The sequence below is a fragment of the Rhinatrema bivittatum genome, chromosome 2, assembly GCF_901001135.1.
Source record: "Rhinatrema bivittatum chromosome 2, aRhiBiv1.1, whole genome shotgun sequence".
In the NCBI taxonomy this organism is placed as follows: domain Eukaryota; kingdom Metazoa; phylum Chordata; class Amphibia; order Gymnophiona; family Rhinatrematidae; genus Rhinatrema; species Rhinatrema bivittatum.
The window spans coordinates 358,328,713-358,346,855 of record NC_042616.1 but is presented as its reverse complement, the minus strand read 5'-3'; the positions used below and the strand labels follow the sequence as shown (position 1 = coordinate 358,346,855).

The window sequence follows — 18,143 nt, the reverse complement described above, 5'->3', positions numbered from 1 at the left end:
GACCATGGGATGTCCCAAAGCTTCCCTACAGAGGGTGGGACCCAGACAGTCCCGCTCGAAGCACCTGCCGACCAAATGAACCAAAGGCTGGAGCCTGAACATCGAGTCTGTAGTGACGAGCAAAAGTATGAAGAGACTTCCATGTAGCCGCCCTACATATTTCTTGTGGCGACACTGATTGAGACTCCGTCCAAGAAGTCGCTTGAGAACGTAAAGAATGAGCTTTTAGGCCTTCAGGAACTGCTCGGCCCTTGCAAATGTAGGCCGAAGAAATTGCTTCCTTCAACCAGCGAGCTATCGTAGCCTTAGAAGCTTGCTTCCCCCTGTTGGGTCCACTCCACAGGACAAAAAGATGATCGGAAACCCGAAAATCATTAGCGACCTCAGGATAATGCAATAAGACTCGTTTGACATCGAGACGACGAAGATCACTATTACCAGACGTCGCGATATCCTCTGGTGAAAAGGCAGGAAGTTCCACGGACTGGTTAACATGAAAGGACAAAACAACCTTAGGTAAGAAAGAAGGTACGGTCTTGAGAGAGACGCCCGAGTCCGAAAAATGCAAGAAAGGGTCTCTACAGGATAGAGCTTGAAGCTCAGACACCCTCCTGGCAGAGCAAATAGCGACCAAGAAAATAGTCTTGAGTCAAGTATTTGAGAGTGGTTCGACGGAGAGGCTCGAACGGTGCCGAACAAAGAGCTCGAAGAACCAAGTTTAAACTCCACGAAGGACAAATAGACCGGACAGGCGGTTTCAGGTGCTTAGCGCCCCTGAGAAAAACGTACAACATCCGGGTGAGAGGCAACTGCCCGACCTTCGATAGACCATTTTAGACCTCAGGGAAGGGCTTCCCGTCGTGTTTCTAAGCCGTTTCCGTCTCGGGATCGCGCGTCAGCGGCAGCCATTTTGGGGGTTTCTGATGAGACCTAATCGTGCACAGGTGGGGTCCCCCTCACCTGGACCTCATGGCGACGCTTTCCAATGCCAAGGCTCCCCGGTTCTTCAGCCGGTGGAGGAAGCATTGTTCGGAAGGGGTGGATGCGCTGGTCCTTCCCTGGCATCCGATGTTCTACTCTACGTGTTCCCACCGTGGCCGTTACTGGGGAAGGTTCTACGGAGAATAGAACTCCATCGCGGTCCGGTCATTCTTGTGGCCCCCGAATGGCCCCAACGGCCGTGGTTCGCGGATCTGGTGAATCTCACTGTGGACGGACCTCTTCGTCTCGGTCACCTGTCCCATCTTCTGCATCAGGGTCCCGTATTTTTCGACCAGGCGGATCGCTTCTGTGTAGCGACATGGCTTTTGAACGGAGACGTTTGAGATGAAGAGGATATAAGGATGAAGTTATTGCCACACTCCTCAGGTCTCGCAAACAGTCGACATCGCTTACCTACGTCCGGGTCTGGAAGGTTTTTGAAAACGTCTGCGAGGAGTTGGGTGTTTCAGCACGTTTGCCTTCGGTTGCGGTTATTTTCACTTTTCAGTGTGGTCTCTCCAAGGGTCTTTCGGTTAGCTCCCTGCGAGTTCAGGTTTCGGCTCTTGGTTCCCTCCTGGGCTCTATCGAAGGTCGGGCAGTCGCCTCTCACCCGGATGTTGTACGTTTTCTCAGGGGCGTTAAGCACCTGAAATCGCCTGTCCGGTCTATTTGTCCTTCGTGGAGTTTAAACTTGGTTCTTCGAGCTATTTGTTCGCCACCGTTCGAGCCTCTCCGTTGAGCCACTCTCAAAGACTTGACTCAAGACTATTTTCTTGGTCGCTATTTGCTCTGCCAGGAGGGTGTCTGAGCTTCAAGCTCTATCCTGTAGAGACCCTTTCTTGCATTTTTCGGACTCGGGCGTCTCTCTCAAGACCGTACCTTCTTTCTTACCTAAGGTTGTTTCGTCCTTTCATGTTAACCAGTCCGTGGAACTTCCTGCCTTTTCGCCAGAGGATATCGCGACATCTGGTAATAGTGATCTTCGTCATCTCGATGTCAAACGAGTCTTATTGCATTATCTTGAGGTCGCTAATGATTTTCGGGTATCCGATCATCTTTTTGTCCTGTGGAGTGGACCCAACAGGGGGAAGCAAGCTTCTAAGGCTACGATCGCTCGCTGGTTGAAGGAGGCGATTTCTTCGGCCTACATTTGCAAGGGCCGAGCAGTTCCTGAAGGCCTAAAAGCTCATTCTTTACGTTCTCAAGCGACTTCTTGGGCGGAGTCTCAATCAGTGTCGCCGCAAGAAATATGTAGGGCGGCTACATGGAAGTCTCTTCATACTTTTGCTCATCACTACAGACTCGATGTTCAGGCTCCAGCCTTTGGTTCCTTTGGTCGGCAGGTGCTTCGAGCGGGACTGTCTGGGTCCCACCCTCTGTAGGGAAGCTTTGGGACATCCCATGGTCTGGACTGATCCGGGTACGTACAGGGAAAGGAAAATTAGTTCTTACCTGATAATTTTCGTTCCTGTAGTACCACGGATCAGTCCAGACGCCTGCCAGTTCTTCTTTTGGCCGCTCGAATTTTCTTCCTGTTATTTTTTTCCTTCTTATAGGACTCTCTTTTTTGATCCCTGCATCATCTTCCTGGAATTTACTGATAGGCACCGGAAGCATCGTTACGATGATCGGGGGTAGATATACAAGAGCGTTTAGTTACACAGTTCATTCAATTGTTCTGTTATTTTGTTGGTTTAAATTAAATTACTAATTATTCTGTTACTTGCTTGATCTTGTATTTTCTACTTTGACAATGGTTATACTGAGGGTTCCAGGGTGGGTTCCGTCCTTTTATGGGCTGCCCTTAGAACTTTGGTCTGTCTCCACCTGCTGGAACGGGGGCTTAATCCATGGTCCGGACTGATCCCTGGTACTACAGGAACGAAAATTATCAGGTAAGAACTAATTTTCCTATATTTATGATGCATGGGGTCTTGGAGTTGTTTCCGAATTTGTCTTTAATCGTATGGTGAGAAAAATATAAATGATTTTGGAGTCATAATTGGATCCTTTTTTCTCCCAATGTGATGCATGACTCAAAAACAAACATATTTTACAATTTCAGCAAGATTTATTACACTGTGGAAAGTCATGGAATTCAATGAGAAAAGAATGGCGATAAGGTTTATCCTTATATATATATCCTTATATATATAGATATATCCAAAATATATCGGACATACAAAAATTGTCTTACAGAAAATTATTAAATTAAAAAAATTATTAAAAACACAAATTGCTTATAAAAAATTATCAGTAAAAATACTTTATACATAAAAACCAGTGAACAGATATAAATGAAATCCCAACATGACCATGTTTTGTTCTAAAATGCTTGCTTCAGGGGAATTTAAAAACTTTGAGGTCCTTATTCAAAAGCCATTTAGACGGATATCTAAATGGCAAAATTGGCATATTCAGTCACTTGTCTGGCTAAATTATAGTCGGATAACTACTTATCCGGCTATAATTTAGCTGGATAAAAAGGGGCATTTTAGAGGCATTCCAGGGAGGGGTTGAGTTATTTAGCTAACTTAGCTAAATATCGCATATACCTGGCTAATAGGATCATTCATCAAAATGCGTTATAGCGTTAACGCCTGCAATAACACCGTAATACATGCGTTAATGCCATAATTGCTCCGGACCTCCGTCGCCGCTGCTGCCGCTGCTGTGCCTAGAGGGAGGTAGGGCCTGCGCGATCGGCGCCCAGACCCGTCTGGGTAAGGCCTCTTGTCTCCCCTGCCCCCGACGAGCCCAGCCACCGATCGTGCCTCCAGCCTGCCGTGGCCGTCCTTTCCCTCGGAGCAGGGACCCTCCCACCAACCAGGGAACCACCAATCAGGAGCGGAGAGGGAGATTTAAATTTTACAACCTGCAGGCTCCGCGTTTAATTGCTCCGGACCTCCGTCGCCGCTGCTGCCGCTGCCGCTGCTGTGCCTAGAGGGAGGTAGGGCCTGCGCGATCGGTGCCCAGACCCGTCGGGGTAAGGCCTCTTGTCTCCCCTGCCCCCGACGAGCCCAGCCACCGATCGTGCCTCCAGCCTGCCATGCCGTCCTTCCCTCGGAGCAGGGACCCTCCCACCAACCAGGGAACCACCAATCAGGAGCGGAGAGGGAGATTTAAATTTTACAACCTCCAGGCGCCGCGCGCCAAAGGAGCACGACAAAGGGGCTTGCCCCTTTGTGCGCCCCTTCGTGCAGCCACTGAGATTAAGAATAAGTTATAAAGAAAGAAAAAAAAAACAAACCTTAAAAATACTTAAAATACCTAAACTACATAAAAAAAATTACTTAGAACTCTACATCCATAGTAATTTCACCCCCAACTGAATTTCGGACCTCACTCAACCACAGGCATCCTCCAGCTAGCTGCACTCGGACCTCACTCAACCACAGGCATCCTCCAGCTAGCTGCACTTGAACCTCACTCAACCACAGGCATCCTCCAGCTAGCTGCACTCGAACCTCACTCAACCACAGGCATCCTCCAGCCAGCTGCACTCGGACCTCACTCAACCACAGGCATCATCCAGCCAGCTGCACTCGGACCTCACTCAACCACAGGCATCCTCCAGCTAGCTGCACTCGGACCTCACTCAACCACAGGCATCCTCCAGCCAGCTGCACTCGGACCTCACTCAACCACAGGCATCCTCCAGCCAGCTGCACTCGGACCTCACTCAACCACAGGCATCCTCCAGCCAGCTGCACTCGGACCTCACTCAACCACAGGCATCCTCCAGCTAGCTGCACTCGAACCTCACTCAACCACAGGCATCCTCCAGCCAGCTGCACTCGGACCTCACTCAACCACAGGCATCCTCCAGCCAGCTGCACTCGGACCTCACTCAACCACAGGCATCCTCCAGCTAGCTGCACTCGGACCTCACTCAACCACAGGCATCCTCCAGCTAGCTGCACTCGGACCTCACTCAACCACAGGCATCCTCCAGCTAGCTGCACTCGGACCTCACTCAACCACAGGCATCCTCCAGCTAGCTGCACTCGGACCTCAATCAACCACAGGCATCCTCCAGCTAGAGCCGCACATCCGGTTCCGCAACCCATCGAGGTAGGGCTTTCAGACTCGCCATACCTCCGACAGCCCTTCGCCGGACACGAGGCCTTATCAGCATTTCACTTACTGGTCCCGGTCTAGGTCTGCCCAGATACAAGAGCACCACCGATGACATCGGAATTGCCGCGCCTAGAAGGGCAATTTAAATCACAGCTCATACATAAACATCACGTGCTTAGCGGCGCACGCAATAGGAGCTTGCCCATTTGTGCTCCCCTTCTCTTCACTCTCCCAATGTATCCCACCCAAAACAACTCCGCTTCCACCTTCTTACTCTCCAGGCCCTTTCATGATGCCTCTTACCATCTCTATCCAGCCACCCCTCCAAATATTCATCAATTTACTGAAGACCAAAACCTCGTCTCTCTCATCTCTCATTCAAGATCTCAATTCAAACACCCACAATCAGCGACAACAATCATTCATAACAGGAATCCTAACAAACCACCAAGCAACTCGAACATGAACCATATGCTACGAAAATCCAACCATCTCATTAACATCCCCCCTAAAGAACAACATCAGAAACCTAACCTATCTGACCTTCTTCTTAATAAACGCTCAATCCCTAACCAAAAAATATATCCTAATAAATGACCTAATCCAAGACAAGAATCCAGACTTCATAGCTATTACAGAAACCTGGTTCAAAACCACTGACCAAGTTCTCGTAAACCAACTACTTAACAACAACTACGACCTGTTCTCCATTCCTCGTAAAGCCCGAAGAGGTGGCGGCCTCTTACTAATAATAAAAAAAGAACTCTCAATCAAACCAATCTCCAACAACCTACCAAAGAAATACGAAATCGCCCTCTTTGACTCAGAACACCTTCAAATATGCCTAGTCTACTGCCCTCCAAACCTTCTAGAAGATGACCCATCCCCCCTTCTGGAATACCTATCTTCAAACATCAGCACAAAAAAACCTACCATAATACTGGGCGACTTCAACCTCCACACAGACATCAACAAAAAAACTCATAGCTGCCAAACCCTTCTGGACATGCTATCTAGTTTCAACATGACTCAACAAGTGAACACCCACACTCATAAAGCTGGACATACTCTTGACCTAATTTTCACCAGCCACCACTTCTCAAATACCCACACCTCTGCCAACCCAGTCCCCTGGTCTGATCACTTCCTCATCCACTGTAAAACCCAACTACAACCCAGTATCTCAACTAATTCAAACATCCCTACCTCTTTCAAATTCAGACCACATTTTCATCCAGACAAACTACAAAAAGAACTAGGAAAACAACTCTCTAACCTCGACCTCTCCAGCATCAAGAGAGCAACTCAATCTTGGCACCATCTAACCAAACTAACAGCCAACAATATAAACCCAGTGAAAACTAGACAGCGAAAACTAAAAAACGACAAAAATAACCCGTGGTTTGACTCAAACCTAAAATCAATGAAAACAAACCTCAGAAAACTGGAAAAAGAATGGAGAAAATCGATGTCCTCAACTAACCAACAAAGATACCGCACTCACCTTGCCATCTATAAAAGCACAATTTCAAACACGAAAAGAAACTACTACAGCCAAAAGATTAAAAACTCTCCTAATAATTCAAATGCCTTATTTAACATCATAAAAAACCTCACAGAGGACAAAAACACTACCACCCACTCACACAATGATACCAACTTAACTCAAGAACTTGCCACGTTCTTCAATGACAAAATCAACAGACTAATAAGCTCTCTCAACAAATCTACTACCACTGATGACTGGTTAGAATCTAAGAATATACCCCAGTGGTCACATTTCAACCCTGTCTCCAACACTGAAGCCGAAAAAATGCTAAATAAAATAAATCCTGCACGTCATGAATTTGACACTATCCCAACACGGAACCTCAAAGATATGGCTCATATCATCGCCCCCATCTTAGCCGCCATCATGAACAAATCATTAGAAGAAGGCGAACTCCCAACTGAACTAAAATCAGCAACCATCACTCCCATTCTAAAAAAGAAGAACCTAGATCCGTCAGACCCGAATAACTACCGCCCCATCTCCAATCTACCCCTACTAGCCAAATTGATAGAAAAAGCTGCTTTATCCCAACTAAACGAACACCTTGAATCAAACAACATACTACACGCGAATCAACACGGATTTAGAAAAAATCACAGCACGGAAACACTTCTCGCCAACCTATCCAATGAAATTCTAAGAAGTGCTGACATCAAGATTAACCACCTCCTAATACTCCTAGACCTCTCCGCGGCATTCGATACTGTTGATCACAAAATCCTTCTATCTAGCCTCACAAACATCGGCCTCTCCGACACCACCCTCAAATGGTTCACCTCCTTCCTAAATAACAGATCCTTCAAGGTCACTATGAATAACATCTCATCAAAACCCCTCCCTCTAGACACCGGTGTACCACAAGGTTCTGCCCTTTCGGCCACCCTCTTTAACATCTACCTAATCCCTCTCTGCCACCTCATCTCCAGTCTTGGAATAACTTTCTTTCTGTACGCCGATGACATTCAGTTCATCATCCCTATCACCAACTCAATAGAAGACGCTCTCCGCACTGCTGCCAAACACCTAACCACAATTAGCAATATGCTCAACAAGTTAAAATTATGCCTAAACATGAATAAAACTGAATGTATCCTCATTGGAAGAAACGTCTCAGACCAAACCATCTCCCTCAACTCTCTTCTAATCAACAACATCTCCATACCTCTAAAAAGCTTAACAAAGGACCTCGGCGTATGGATCGACAAAGATCTTAACCTAAAAACAAACATAGCAACCAAAACCAAGGAAGGTTTCTATAAACTTCATGTACTAAAACACCTAAAACCGCTCCTCCACCATCAAGAATTCCGAACAGTACTACAATCCCTGATCTTCAGCAGCCTAGACTATTGCAACTCAATGTTACTAGGTCTCCCCAAATCCACCATAAAACCACTACAGTTACTGCAAAATGCCGCTGCTAGAGTACTGACCGGAAATAAAAAATCGGATCACATCACCCCAGTATTAAAAAGTCTACACTGGCTACCAATCATTCAGAGAATAGAATACAAAACCCTGACGATCATCCATAACGCAGTACACAATACAGATAACTCTGCAGTCAGTAAAATGTTCCACCCCCACAAACCTCAACGGAACACCAGAACTTCTGACAAAAGACTTCTCGAAATACCCACATATCCCATGGCAAAGCTTACGAACACCAGAAATAGAGCTCTCTCCATAGCTGGGCCAAAACTCTGGAATGCCCTACCATACTACCTAACCAATATCATCGATAATAAAGCATTCAAAAAAGAACTGAAAACCTGGATCTTCAGCCAGACTTTCAATGATGACTTAAACAAATTACAACTATGATGCCTTAAGCCTCCACCTACTTCTCCCCTCTTCTCTTTTCCGCAGATATTTACCCCTTCCTCCTCCCACTGCCTCCCCCTCTATTGTATATACCTTCCTCGTTTTTCGTTTCTATATTCATTTTCGTTATTTGGCTTAAACTATTTTAGTTATTTCCTGTTACAACCTGCTCCATGACCTGTTATATATACTTTTGTTTCACTACTTGTTCTATGTATCATTGTTTCGTTTCAATGTAAACCGGGGTGAAGGCATGCGCTAAACCTCGGTATATAAAAGCTTCAAATAAATAAATAAATAAATAAATAATGCATGCATTAGTAATGGTATCACATTGCACAAATGAAAATTTTTCATAGGGGCAGGATTAAATAAAACACATGGCATTTTAGCATTGTGCAATAGCTTATCGCATGCTGTCGCACGCTTTTAACACCGGAAATAACTACATCTTTTTTTCTTGGTGTTAAGCTCTGCGAAATGCCCGAAACAGCCGTAACACAGTTTGCGATAAAGATTGCAAATTGCATTTCGGGCATTTTTGGGCTTACGGAGAGGGAGTGGAGTAGAGAGAGAGTCTCTGCGGAGGCCTTCACAGTATTCAACTGTTTATATCACTGTAGGAGGGCCAGCTAATAACTCAAGGTGAGGTTTTGGTGGTGGTGTAGGGTTTTGGGGCCAGTTTTACATGCAGAGTGAGACGTACGAACAGCATGGTACACCTCAGAGAAGATTTGATGTCATTTGGTGTGAGGAAAGTCTCACAAAGATTAGATTTGTACAGTGTTCTCTCGCCCTAGCTCGATAGTATCCCATCAAGCTAGGGCGAGAGAACACTGTAGAAATCTCATCTTTGAGACTTTCCTCACTCCAAATGATGTCAATTCTTCACAGCCAGTTAAGTTATGTTCCTGTTGTGTAAAACAAACAAAAACAAAATATGCACACATCACAGGCCTGTAGCCCCAAACCTGCCTCCCTCCCACCCGAGTTTCAAAAGCTCTTATGGGGCCAAACTTGCTGCCCCAAATCAATATGACTCATTCCAAAGTTTAAAAATAATTATTTTGGCTGGGAGCCCCCCTCCTCCACCCCCTGCTCTCACTTACCCTTTGTTTTGTATTTTTTAAATTCTTAAAGGTCCATATTCAAAAGTATTTAGCTGTGTATCTCAGAAGTTATATATCAATCAAAGGAGAACAATGCTGTTGAATCGCTGTACTGAAAAATACTCTTTGAATTCCAATTAATTTGTTACTTATATTGTGTAATGTTTGACTTTTAAAAAGTAAAAGAACTTTAAAGCCTAAACATCTGTGGTATATAATAAATTTTTGTGCTCGCTTCTCATAGGGCGACATCTTTATTTATGTATATATAATTTTACTGGTGAAATTTTTGTAGGAATTGGTTGAAAGTTTCATATACTCATGTAGGCGCCCCTTCACCTCAAATGCAAATATAATCATTAACTTCCAACCGCCTCCTTGTGTGAAACATTTTTTACGAAACATTTTTTTCTTTTCTTTTGATATTTAAAATCCTACTGATATTATGACATCCATTGAAGCTATTTCTGTAAAGTATTGCCTTCTAATTTCTTTCCCACGACGTTGTATATCAATTAGCTGTTAGCTATTATAAAATAGTGAGTACATTAACCCTTCTGTTAGAAGTCAATCTGTTGTTAAAGTCCCAACACGTATATGTTTCAGACTGATCGTCTTTCCTCAGGGGAGTCTGCGCTGTAAGACAAAACTGCAACAGATGGGTTATTATCACACTGTCCTTTGTAGAAAAACCGTGTCCCGAGTTTTACAGAGCAGACTCCCCTGAGGAAAGACGATCAGTCTGAAACATGTACGTATCGGGACTTTAACAACAGATTACTTCTAACAGAAGGGTTAAGGTACTCACTATTTTATAACAGCTAACAACTAATTGATATACAACGTCTTGGGAAAGAAATTAGAAGGCAATACTTTACAGAAATAGCTTCAATGGATGTCATATAATATTAGGATTTTAAATATCAAAAGAAAAATTTTTTTCGAAAAACATATTTCACATAAGGAGGAGGTTGGAAGTTAATGATTATATTTGTATTTGAGGTGCAGGGGCGCCTACACGTGTATATGAAACTTTTAACCAATTCCTACAAAAATTTGACCAGTAAAATTATATATACATAAATAAAGATAGTGTCGCCCTAACATTACACAATATAAGTAACAAATTAATTGGAATTCAAAGAGTATTTTTCAGTACAGCGATTGAACAGCATTGTTCTCCTTTGATTGATATATAATTATACTAGCCGTTAAGCCCGTAACAACGGGCTCGGTCCGTTTCCTTCCCACTCCCTCCCCCTCATTCTCCCTCCTCCTTCACTCTCTCCCCCCTCCCTCTCACCTTCCCCCTCTCAGCCCCTCACCTCCCTCCCTCACCTCCCTTCCCCTCTCTCTCCCTCACCTCCCTCCCTCTCTCTCACCTCCCTCTCTCCCACACCTCCCTCCCCCTCTCTCACCTCCCTCTCTCTCACCTTCCCTCCCTCCCTGTCACCTCCCTGTCACCTCCCTCTCTCTCTCTCACCTCCCTCCCTCTCTCTCTCTCCTCCCTCCCTCTTTCTCTCACCTTCCCTCTCACCACCTTCTCCTGCCGGCAGATCTCGGGGGGGGGGTGTCACTCGCGCACGGCGCCGCTGCTCCTGCCGGCAGATCTCGGGGGGGGGGGGAGGGTGTCACTCGCGCGCGGCGCTGCTTCTCCTGCCGGCAGATCTCGGGGGGGGGGGGGTGTCACTCGCGCGCGCGGCGCCTCTGCTCCTCCTCCCGCTCCTGCTTCGCGGCCGCCGCCGCTCCTGCGGCCCCACCGCCATGTTTTTTGTTTCGGGCACGCACGGCTCTGACCAACGTGCTGGCCCGCACATGCGCGGTAGAGCTGCTCTCTACTGCGCATTTGCGGGCCGTCGGTCAGAGCCCATTTATAAGGTAGATATCGCTGTTAGGTGATGTTGATATTAATAGGCCTCCTGCCCCCCCCCCCCTCCTCCAAGATTTGCCAAAAGTCCCTGGTGGTCCAGTGGAGGTCCTGGAGCGATCTCCTGCAGTGGGTCGTCGGCTGCCGGTATTCAAAATGGCGCCGATAGCCTTTGCCCTTACTATGTCACAGGGGCTATCAGCATCATTTTGAATACCGACAGCCCAAGTGCAGGAGATCGCTCCAGGAACCCCGCTGGACCACAAGGTACTTTTGACAAGTCTTGGGGGGGGGGGGGTCAGGAGGGTGGGGGGGCCTATTCATTGGTGATCCGTTGTATTCGAGGGGCTTCGCCATACGTTTCGGAACCCACACGAATACAACGAATATGACATATACGTTGCGGATTCACAATACGTCGAAAACGAATGCACACCCCTAGTGCTCATATGTGCGAGAGAAGAATGAAATTACCATACAGCCATTCAGATTGCTTATAATGGAAAGCCAGTCATAGATATTTTGACTATTATGTAACTTAGTTTAAGGGTTGGAAATATACAACTGAAATTCCATATAATGTTTTGTTATCAGTAAAATCAGTTGAGAGGGAGTAGTGCCTTGCATGGCACTTTGCGTCTTCATAAGGCCTTATTTTATAACTTTTAAATAATTAAGCTTTTCTCTACAGCTGACTCTAAGCATTCTAGTTTCCGAAGATCCACAACAATATAACCAAAAGAAGAGGTAGGGAAGCACTGCAAATCCCATCAGTTTGATGTCCAAATTTTAAAACTAAGGGAAAGAGGGGTGAAAACACATTTGGCCTGGCACAATGAAACAGCATTCCAGTGACTTTGAAATTAACCGAGTAGTCTAGTGGTTAGAGCAGGGGTCGGGAACCCATGGCTCGCGAGCCAGATATGGCTCTTTTGAGGGCTGCATCTGGCTCGCAGACAGTCGCCACACTTTCCCGCTGACCCAGCTGCCCCCCGGTCCTCCTCCGCCCGGGCTTAAAATGCTGTCAGCCCGGGCGGAACGCGGCAGGACAGCTGGAGTCAGCGGCACCGGCGTGCTCTCTTCTTCCCCCCCCGCGGCCCGGAAGAGGAAGTGGAGAGTATCGGGTGCCTGCGCGACAAGAAGAGGCCACGCTAGTGCGTTCGGCATCGGCCCGAAGAAAAGAAGACTGCAGCGCAGCTCGGAGGAAAATGAAGAGGTTCAACCGCGGCCGATGGGACTCCGCCTCCGCGAGGGCTGAAAATGAAGAGGTTAGCGTTGTGAGGAGGCTGCTGCTGCCGCGAGTTCCCGGGGTGGGGGAGAGAGAGTGTGAATGAGCGAGCAAATGCTTGCTCGCTCATTCACTCTCTCCCCCACCCCGGGAACTCCCCCACTCTCTCCCCCACCCCGGGAACTCGCGGCAGCAGCAGCCTCCTCACAACGCTAACCTCTTCATTTTCAGCCCTCGCGGAGGCGGAGTCCCATCGGCCGCGGTTGAACCTCTTCATTTTCCTCCGAGCCGCGCTGCAGTCTTCTTTTCTTCGGGCCGATGCCGAGCGCACTAGCGTGGCCTCTTCTTGCCGCGCAGGCACCCGATACTCTCCACTTCCTCTTCCGGGCCGCGGGGGGGGGGGGGGGGGCCCTGTGTGTGTGTGTGTGTGTGTGAGTGAGAGAGAGAGATGCATCTCCACTTCCTCTTGTGTGTGTGTGTGTGTGAGAGAGAGATGCATGTATGTGAATGATTGAGAGCCTGTACATGTGAAAGAGAGTATGTCTGTGATTGAGAGCCTGCCTGTGAGAGAGAGAGAGAGAGAGCATGAATGTAAGTTTACCATTGGGAAACCTGTATGTGTAAGTTTGTGATTGAAAACCTGTTTGTGTGAAAGAGTATGTGTGTATGATTGAGACCCTTTGTGTGTGAGAGAAATCATGTGTATGTATGATTAAGAGCCTGTGTGTATAAGTAAGAGAGAGATCATGTGTGTCTGTGTGTGATTGAGAGCTGGTTTAGGTGATGGAGCATGTGAGTATGTGATTGAGAGCCTGTGTTTAAATGAGAGAGAGACACCATGTATGTCTGTGTGTGATTGAAAGCTGATTTAGGTGAGGGAGCATGTGAGTATGTGATTGAGAGCCTGTGTGTAAGTGAGAGAAAAAGAGGACATGTTTGTAAGCATGTGAATGAGAGTCTGTGTGTGAGAGAAAAAGACAGCATGTATTTATGTGATTGAAAGCCTGTGTGTGTGTGTGTAAGCGTGAAAAGATAGCATGTGTGTAAATGCGTAATTAAGAGCCTATATAAGTGAGAGAGAAAAAACATGGGTATATGTGAGTACTGAGAGCACTGAGGTGTGTCATTGAGAGCCAGTGTGAGAGAGAGCACTGGTATGTGACTGAGAGAGGAGAAAGTTCCAAGCAAACCACCCCACCTCCTGCTAATTCAGAACAATCTCAGGACACCTGATATCAAACGTTCCCAGGTATGCAGAGCAAAAACATTTTTGTATCCTTATTTTTCATTACTGGGTCTTTGTGTCTGCTATTTTGAAATATTTTGTTGGTATCTGGAAATGTTTTATATGAGTTTTTAATTATTGAATATTCCACTCATCAGCTGTTTTGAAATATGTTCTTTTTGTTAGTACAGTTTTACTGCTGATGATTTTATATTTCTTGATTTGTTTTATAAGGATGGGTGATGTTTCTTTTTTCCTTTATTACACTGCATACAGAGACTCTGGCTTGTTGCAGTTTCCAATTCAGTTTTTTCTGCATGTGTTTTGGTCTCTTTATTCTATGTTAGGTGAGGGACAGCACGTGATTCAGGTGAGGTTTTCTGCTGGCATGTGGTTTCTGTGTAGGACTCTATAGCAGCCTGACTTGGTCCGTTTTCCTAATAGGAGATGTATTGGTGTCTTAAGGCCTGGTGTAATATTTTCAGAGACTTATTGTACTTTAAAAGTGTGATCTTACATAAAATGCACAAATTTACTTGTATTTAGTTTTAAACATATTTTATGGCTCTCATGGAATTACATTTTAAAATATGTGGCGTTTATGGCTCTCTCAGCCAAAAAGGTTCCTGACCCCTGGGTTAGAGACTTAACTAAGAAACTCAAAGTTCAAATGCTGTTCTCTTACTGATGCTCATTGTGACCTTTGTCAAATTACTTTGCACTCCATTCCCTTGAGTACAAATTTAGGAGTATATTTACTAAGCAATGATATGGCGATAGCACTCATTATTTTAAGATTTCCTCCCCCTATCTTTGTTAGCAGCTTTGCATGCATTTGCATGCATAAAATTAAATGCATGCAAAACAGCTAATTACTGGTCAATCTAATGCAAATATAATCAGCTGGCATTAGAATAACATAGCTTTTTTTTTTTTTTAAATCATATTTGGAGGAAGTGTAGTTAATTTTCTCCGGGGACCTATAACTGCCCCCCCCCCCCCCCTTTTCAGAGTAAACCCCAAGGGGTCTTATGGATCCCCCATGCCTGCTCTCTTTCAAGGTAGTATAGGCCCAAAAAGTTAAAAAGAATAAAAGCGCTCTCAACAACATCCCGTCCCCTACCCTAATCTCTCCCATTAGATACAAAATTACTCCTTCCCTTCCCCATATCCCCACTTTTCAGTGTCAGGCCCCTATCCCCCAACAAAAGCCATAATCCTGGTCTAGTGCAGGCATGGACAAAGCGTTTTTGCTGGGGATACATTATAAGTTATCAAGGGCAATGAGAGCTAGAGGATGCAGTTAGAGGGCAGGCAAGGGGGCAGCAGGGTATGACACAGGGCAGGTGTGGCGAGTCCTTGACACAGCAATCAAATCTCTACCACTTGCTGCAGGCATTTCAGTATCCAGCAGGCACCTCTACCAAAATCAGAAAAACCTTCAACCCAACAGGTACAGCTAGCAGACCTCACCTCAGTCACAAATGCAAGTCATAAAGTATAAATAGTAAGGTGCAAAAACCTGGACTGGAAACCATTAATAGCCAGACTCCTATGCAGTGCAATAAATCAGAAGCAGAAATATTGCCATTCTTCATAAAACAGTCAAGAAATATAGATCACTCATAAGTGAGAAAACCATACTAATAAAAAGTATATTTCAAAACAGATGACAAATAGAACTAATAATTAAGAAGAGTAACAATAAAAAAAAACTTTAAACATTTTCCCCAAATCAATCAAATATTTCAAAACAGCAGATATGTCAAACACCCAATAATTAAAACTAATAAGGGTAAAAACAAGTCCCCCCTCTCCATATCTAAAAACTTTTCATTTCCAGTCATCCTGAAATTGTAGACTTGGTTTAATGGGGGAAGGAGAGGAGGGTACACACAAACTTTCTCCTTTCTCTCTCACACACATACATACTACCCTTTCTTCTCATTCCTTTCTTCTACGTCCTCCCTCCTTTTTCCTTCCATCTCACTCACCTTCATTTACCCTCCTTCCCTCTGTCACTCAATCCCCACATCTTCTTCCCATCCCCTCTCGCACCCTTCCCCCTTGCTTCATTACCCTTTCCTCTATCACTCACTACCATTCCAACTCACCCCTCACACTCCCTTCCATTCACGCCGTTCATTTCTTCCCCTCTGTCACTCACCCTTTTTTCCCCACTTATTCATGTCCCTTCTATTTCACTCATTCACCATTCTCACCACTTTCCCTACCTTCCCCCTCTGTCCCTGGTCAGATACCTCCCTCTCTGTCCAGTCTCTTACTCACACTCACAGCAGCACTGGGCCTTTCTTCACTGGCAGGGGTGGAAACTCCGCCAGCGTAACAACGAGGTCTCTCCTTGCCAGTGCACTGACAGTGGGGCCTCTCTTTGTTGACGCGGGATGGGAACCAATGCACAAGGGCTCGCCTCTCCTTTCCCCTGTATAAGTGGTGCTATTGGCTCTTAACAGCAAATATAAGCAGGCAGGTGAGCGTCTGCGCCGCATGGTATCCTGAATAAAGGTGCAGTTGGCTCTCATGGAGAGAAAAGCTTGGCCGCATGCTTACTTCCACCACCATTCCGGGTGCTGATGTCATCAGCAAAGGTCAGGACTCAGCATTGCGCGATTCAGTGCGCCATTCAAATGGGACTGCATGAGCCTTTGTTGATGACGTCTGCGAACATCGCAGGCTGCGCCTAGTTTAGCACGCTGGATAGAAGAATGTGACTGGCCTGATTTGGCCCATGGGCTTTAGTTTGCCCACCCCTGGTCTAGTGGACCTTCCTCCTGCCCTCCTTCCTGAGAAATAAAGCTCTGGTGATGTAGGGGGGCCCCTGGACACCCCACCTCAAAAAAGACTTGATGGGCTAGTGGGGGCCTGGAAGGCCCCCTAATTCTGGGCCCAGTCGACACCATTTTCCAAAATAGTGCTATCTGCCCTTTGCCCCATCATGTGATGGGACAATGGCCAGGTCCCCACAAGCTCACCAATGAGTCATCTTTTTAGTAAGGGGTGTCCAGGGTCTGGGGAACCCCAGACCTCCAGGCTTTTTTTTTTCTTGGGAAGGAGGTCCACTAGACCCCAGGGATTATGACTTTTGTTGTGGGGTGGGGGCTGGTGGGGCCAGTACCTTAGGTGGGGATGGTCTTTGCTAAGGGGGGAGGTCTGGGGAAGGGAGGGGATAATTTTGTATCTATTTGCCATTTTTCAGCATTAAAAAAAAAATATATCACTGGGAAATTGCCTTGCAATGTCTCCCTATGATATTTCACACCTCCTTCCCACGATAAAATACTCACCCTGATAAGCAAACCCGTTAGATTGTAAGCTCTCTGGGATAGAGAAATAACTGCTATAGCTTGAGCTCAGGTTTGGAAATACAAGTAATTACATTTAAAATCCAATTTCAGTTGTGTTGTTAGGTAGGAAGCTCTGGTGGCTACCCAACACCACCAACTTGGTTTGCGAGGTTACATATACATACACAGAGCAAGAAAGACTTGCCTAAACACAGTATGCATATAACTAATGTTGGTTTTGTTTCTCTAGTCATTACCCATTGTTTCCCCTTCATCTTCTCTTCTCTTGCAATTAAGAGGAAGTACAAGTTTCATTTGTGGGTTACCCACAGCTTCAGTATAGAATTTTTTTTTCTCTTGCTCTTATTTATTAATATAAAGATTTGTGTTCCTTAAAATGGCTGCTTTTAGTTTTACTAACTGTTCCTCCACATATCCCGGATCCTCTCACCCTGCAAGTGCCCCCTTGAGGTCCTTAACCGCTTTAAGAAAGTTAACAGTCCTGAAGTCCAGGACTCTGACTTTTGTGTGACATTGTTAATTATTGCTAAGCTGTTATGCATAGTATACTGCCAGGTAATTTTCATAGGAAGCAGCAGGTATATTTACTGCTATTATTAAATCCTTTAATGTGGCAGTGATGATCTCACAGTCCTGGTGATGTAACAATGCTGCTGATGTAGTGCCTCTTTGTGAATGTCACTATAAAGCCTTAGACAGCTCGGGCTGGCTATCATTTAGCAGTGTAGCTGCTTGTGAACATGTAGGACTGTCATTAGTGAAGAGGAAAAAATTGTGAGGGAGAGAATAACAAAGTAAGATGTCATTTTTCCAACTTTTTAAAATGTATTTCAGCATACAGATTTTTGTAACATAGTTTGTGTATCAGCTCCATATTTTGTTTTATTGATTGATTTAAATCCATCTATGTAATTTACCTCAATGTTCCGGTTAAAAACATACTGCCAGAGT

The 18,143-nt window shown here is 45.5% G+C and overlaps 1 protein-coding gene across 1 annotated transcript in view; it reads left to right on the top strand.

The window, feature by feature from the left end:
• The window catches only part of TRIP13 (thyroid hormone receptor interactor 13), a 193,184-nt gene that overhangs the window by 142,282 nt on the left and 32,759 nt on the right, over positions 1 to 18,143 (top strand).